Raw genomic sequence first — 6,078 nt, forward strand, 5'->3', positions numbered from 1 at the left:
AAAAAAAAAAAAAAAAAAAGTAAAATAAAATAAAACACAAAATTAGGGGAAAAAGCTAAACTGATTCAAAATCATCAAAAATTCTATTAATTCACAGGTTACAACCTTTAATACTTTGTCTATTTCTTTTTAGCCCTGTTTCAACAGATGCCTGCTTTGAAAAATATATTTGGGATTTAACAGTAGAGTGTTCAGTATTTTTCTAAACATAAATTTTATTGTGGCATTTTCCCATGACACAAAAAACATGTCAGAAACAACATTTAATCTTTGTATAATATCCCACTGCTTGGCTCTGACATATTTTACTTGTCCAGTCCAATTGTTTTTCTTCTTTTTTCACCATTATAAATAACACTACAATGAACATTTTTATTCTTACATCTTTTCTGCCCATCTCTGATTATTTTCTTTGGCGAGATTCCTAGAATTGGAATACCGGGATAAGGGGAGAGTAAGTGTTTCTAGGACTACTGACAGTTATAGCCAAATTGCTTTCCTAAAAGCGTATGTTAATTTGCTTTCCACCAGCAGCAAAGGAGAATACCTGTCTCCCAGCACCTTCTGCAGAATCTAACATTGTCTTTCAAACAATCTTGGCTAGTAGGCGAAAAATAGTAGCATGAACCTGCAAAGAGGCACACAGACTTTAAATAACCTACCTCTAGTCATAGAACCCGTACGTGGATGAACAGGGATTTGAACTGAAGTCTGAGCTCCAATGGGTTGGGTCCCTACCCACCACCCAGAAGGACCCAGCCACAGCTTGGGTTATATAATGGCTGTCCAATATCAGGTAACCTTTTAGGCTATTTTACATGAGAGTTCCCGAAGGGCAAGGACCTTTGCCGTAGCCTTTGATTATCGCAAGCTTCTAGACCACACTGTCCAAAAGAACTTTCTGCGATGATGGAAATGATCTGTATCTGGGCTGTCTGATAGGGGAGCCACTAACCTCTCTTGAGCACCTGAAATCTGGCTAGTGCGACTGAGGAAATGTATTATTAATGTGACTTAATTTTAATTAAATTTAACTTCTGACTAGTGACCACCACCTTGTACAGCACAGCTCTGGAGTTACCTAGTGTACCACCGAGTATCTATTAAGTGACAAACTCATGGAGTCCCCTAATTTCACCTACCTCTATCACCCTTCCTGAAAGGCAAGAGTTCGCTTATTCTACCCTTTTCGCTGTGTGTCCATTTGTTCTCTCAGATGCAGGGTTAATGCTATTTATCTGCCGTGTGGGGGTGATGTGAAGATCAGCTAATTAATGTTTGCAAAGAGCTGCACTGCTGACTGGTTCTCAGAATAACTGCACGTTAATAAAACGTTTCAATGACCAATACTCATCCAGAGGCCAAAGCAGGGCTGGGTTTATTTAGTAAAAGGCTGGTTTCTCTGACTCATCCTGAACCAGATCCTTCCACTGTGGATCTCATCAGTGCAAAGTCCTTTTATTTGAAAGATTTCACCAATCGGAAGATACTGAAATTTACCTTCACAATGGTTTTGATGTCACAGTTTGATGAATAAATTAATAATACAAACAAGACTGGGGAGGGCGGATATTTAACCAACTTGAACAAATTGCTTTTAAGCTCTTAAGCGCTTTAATTGCTTGCATGATAATGATGCGAATTTTTAAATGTCTTCATCCACTCTTAGGTAGGCCCAGTAAAAATCACCTCTAAAGGAAAACACTTTGCTCAGCACTCAGTTTTAATCATGTGACATTCTAGAAAGTTACAAAGTTGCCACGCTAAGAAAAATAAGGTTTGCGGGCCAAGAAGTGTATGATCAAATGCTGGGCCTTGGTGTGTGCCCCTGGGCGGGTGGCTTGACTTTCTGAGCTTGTCTCCCCATCCAGAACGTGGCCCGGAACAGCAGCTACCTGACACACAGAAGGCACTCTGTTTTGCTCCTGCCCCATCCTTCCACTTCCTGGACAACCACAGGATGAGAAGATTGGCAATGTCCCTGCCCACCCTGCCTGGGGAAATGAAGATGCCAACTATCAAAGCCCCAAAGGCAAGAACGGACACATCCTTTACAACACCAAACTATAAATATAAGACCGTTCCCCCTGACATCTGGAGGTCACTATTATTACTTTCTGTAATAATGTCAGAGTAGAAAGCAGCTTGAAACCTTGCTACTCCAAGCTGGACTATGGACCAGCAGCAAAGCATCCCCTGGGAGCTTGTCAGAAATGCAGATTCTTGGGCCCCAAGAATCTTCAGACCTACTCTAGACCTACTGAATTAGAACCTGCATTGTAACAAGATTCTTGGGTAAGGTGTGTTCATATTAAAGTTTGAGAAGCTTTATAAAGCTTTAAAAAGCCTTACTAAGCTTTTCTTACAAAGCTAATAAAACATCAAATCTACTCTCCTCTCCCAACCTAATTTTCTAGAGAGGGAAACTGATTCCAGGAATGGGCAAGTGTTTTACCGGAGCCGTAAGTATTGGCTCCAACTCTTTGGTTTGACTTTCAAAGAGTTCAAAGACCAGACTTTTAGAAATCAACAATCATTCCACAGCGAGAAAATGGGATCTTTATGAGACAAACATCCCTAAAACCTAGGGTTCTTGACAATTATAATGAATAATCAATTGCATCTGATATGCTTTCCCTACCGTGGGCCCAGGCCACAGGGCTACCATCCACTGGCAAAGCAAATGCAGGACTCAGGGGACAGGGACGAGGGGACACGGAACACCTGCTCCATTGATGTCCTGTTTCCTTCTTGTTTTCCAAATGAAAGAAAAGCCCCGATTTGAGGTTTGGAATGTGACAAAGAACAAAAATATTCTCTCACCTTCCCTAGTGAAACTGGAGTGGAATCAGTATCAAGGCAGCATCTAAACACTTGTCAGAATTCAGAGTCTGTGACCAGCAAAGTGGGTTTCCTTTATGGTGACCACACCATCAAACAATGCTGAGGTGACCTCTCCATCCTATCTAAAGGAACTCCTGATGTCTCCTGCTGAGCCTGGGGACACCTTGGTAATGGGAGGACAGGACTTCCCCCACTGGCTGCACGGTATCCTTTGTCAGATGACGAGTCATCTAACCACAGGGAACAAATCTTTTCTGGGTCACAGAAATCTGACACGTGAAAGAGGAAGGCTGACAAACACACCCTCAGATTGAACTGGCCCAGGCAAGGATGGGACAAGAGTAGAGCCCAATTACTACCACTTTGGAAATAGCAATATAGGCTTTTTTTTTTTTTTTTTGTGCCCAGGAATCATGAAGTGAGACATTTAGGCTGACTGTCCCATTAAATGCTGTGCAGGGTAGGGTGGGGTTAGGAGGGTGGATAAGCTTACTGTGGGGTGGCTTCCTTACTAAGCTTTTCTAAGGCTTCTGAACCAAAAAAAAGAAAGAAAAGAAACGAAAAGAAAGGCAGGGGGGAATCCAAATGCAAAGACACACTCACTTCTCTGAGGAACTGTTTGTCATTCACCAGGGAGCCAGCCCCACCTACAATACAGAGACACATATTTACATATTTCAGCTCCATTGCTGGCTGAAGGGCTACAGAGAGTGAAGACTCATTCGAAGAAAAATGTTCTTGGAAAAAAGATTTGCCTAACAGTTTAGCAGAACAGCTCAAAGTTATGCAAATCCCCTGCTTGAGGTTTGTTTATCACCCTTACCTTCCTCTACTACCTAAACTCCCAAGAGGGATTGCAAAGTAGGCTGTCACAGTCTGGTTAAAAAAATGAAGTAGAAATCACAGTAGACCCTACTGCTTCTCATGTGTGACAGAAGTCTCACCATGGCATATGCCTCTGACCCTACAATCCCACTTTCTAGGGATTTATCTTAAGGAAATACTAAAATTACACAGTGTGTACAATAATTACTGCAGCTTTGTGATAATAACAAAAAAACGAAAAATAAACGAAAAGTCAAAATTTGGGTACTGTTCAAATGAATTATGCCATATTAAAGCATTGGGGTTCTATGTAGCCATTAAAAATGTTGCCATTGGGGGAAAAGTTAACATGGAGAGATTTATCATTAAAGGAATATAAGCATTCAAAGTATTGTAACTATGACCTCACTTTTTTCTACAGTCATAGAGAGAAGTCACAAGGTACAACCCAAAATGTGGTGAAACATTTTCTTTTTGCTTTTCTCTATATTGTCTTACTTTGCTACAGTGAACATATATTGCTTTGGTAATTAGAATAAAGACAATAAAAGTTAGGAAAATAACTGTGACAAAGTAAAAATATATAACCTACAGAGGACTAAGCCTCTATATCTACAGTTTCATTAGAAGCCTTCCTTATGGAAAACTATAAATTCAGGGATCCACGCACGCTTGGTTCCCTGGGAACTGGGACATGTGTCACTTTCAAAGTGGCCCCCATAGCAGTCTGTCAGTGCAAAGTAAAGATGGAACGATTTAGTTTTCAGTTACAATAAGCCAGGCTGATAAGACCATGTAAGAACGCAGGTAAAAAAAAAAAAAAAAAAATTGGCCCTGAAATTGACGTTGATTTACCCTGCTAGGCTCTTGGAATCAAACCTGCAAGGAGGTGATTTAAATCCCATTGTTCTTATGTTTTATGTTTTACATTTCTGGACGTGGGAGAATGTATTGGGACAGGAACAGCAGGAGGGTTGGGGTCCAGGTAGAGCAGCCGTTCATTAGAACTATACCAGCAGCTAAGTACCCAGGTGAGGATTGTACTGTGCGCTTAGTAGGTTTCATTTTCCTTCAACCTCTATGACATTTAAAGATTGAGCAGGCATCTCAAACTGAGTCCCTTGCTTGTGTTGCCCAACAGTATATTAAATTCTTAATCACCTTCTTTCCCATATTTGTAATTTTTGATCTGGAAATATCCGGTTACGCAACATGCCAACCTGCACAACGATGTAATTCTGTCAGGAGAAAAAAGGACTCAATGAGGGAGAAATTCTAACAAAACTGGAAATGACTTTTCTAAGAAAAGAGAAGATATTTTGGTTTCAAGCATTTGAGCTGTTTTTAAATAGACTGTGGATGCAATATTGCTGGTTCTTCTGGGGCTGTTGAGTTCCCTGCCCATTCCCCACCCTCAAATGCACAATGTCCCAAAGGGATGAAGGAGCTGGGAGGGAATGACCATCTGTGAATGGCCTGCAGGGTGTCAGAGGTTTTATGGACCTTAATCCTTACAGTGTTGTAAACCAGACAGTATCTTCCCATTTTACAAGCAAGAGAACTGAAGTTCCAAAGGTAATTTGCCTAAGGCCACAGAGTCATGACTCCCCTCCAGAAAATTAAGGGGTTAAAGTCACATCCTATCAATTTACTGCCACAAAACCAGAGAGGGTTGAGGATATTCTACAACCTAGAGTCAGATCTATTGGAAGAGAGCCTTTGGAGATCCAAATCACCCACTCTTACAATACCCAGCCTTCTACTGCAACACTCGTTTCTACGGAGTTCACTACCTCGTATTCCAGATCGTTCCATTCGCTTCTAGAACTGTCTTCTGATGGTTCTTTTTAAGGCTGAGCCTTGATTCTGCCCCCTGGGCCCCCGTACTGAGCAAGGCTGATCCCATTTCCCCCACAGTCCATCAAGATGATTCATTGGCCTACTGCCCCCATTCCACCCCCCTTCCGCCCCAAAAGAGAGGCCTTGATACTAGCATGCTGACAGATGAATCCAAGAGACCTCTCTAGAAAACTGAACCTCTCCGTCCCTGACCCACCACAGAAGATGGCGAACTCACACACCAACCTGCACCCTGCCCCCACTCAAAGACACGTGGTAGGAACAAAACCTTCCCTGAATTAGTCCCCTAAAACTATATGAACGTCTCCATCCTAAGTCCTAAAGAACGTGGGGACGTCCAAATCTCCAAACATTCGCAAAGCAGGGCCGAGAGGAGACACACATTCACCTCTGGAAATCAGCTCCGACTGGTCCAATTCCACCAGGTGAAAGGACTTCCCATCCTCACCGTCACCAGAGAAAACAGATTGTTTCTCAACGCGCCCTTCTAACGCCTACAAAGAGAGGAATCTCTTTTGCCAGATGACTGGCCTCGCCGCGCACCTCCCC

Source organism: Neophocaena asiaeorientalis, unplaced genomic scaffold, assembly GCF_003031525.2.
Source record: "Neophocaena asiaeorientalis asiaeorientalis breed wild unplaced genomic scaffold, Neophocaena_asiaeorientalis_V1.1 scaffold363, whole genome shotgun sequence".
In the NCBI taxonomy this organism is placed as follows: Eukaryota; Metazoa; Chordata; class Mammalia; order Artiodactyla; family Phocoenidae; genus Neophocaena; species Neophocaena asiaeorientalis.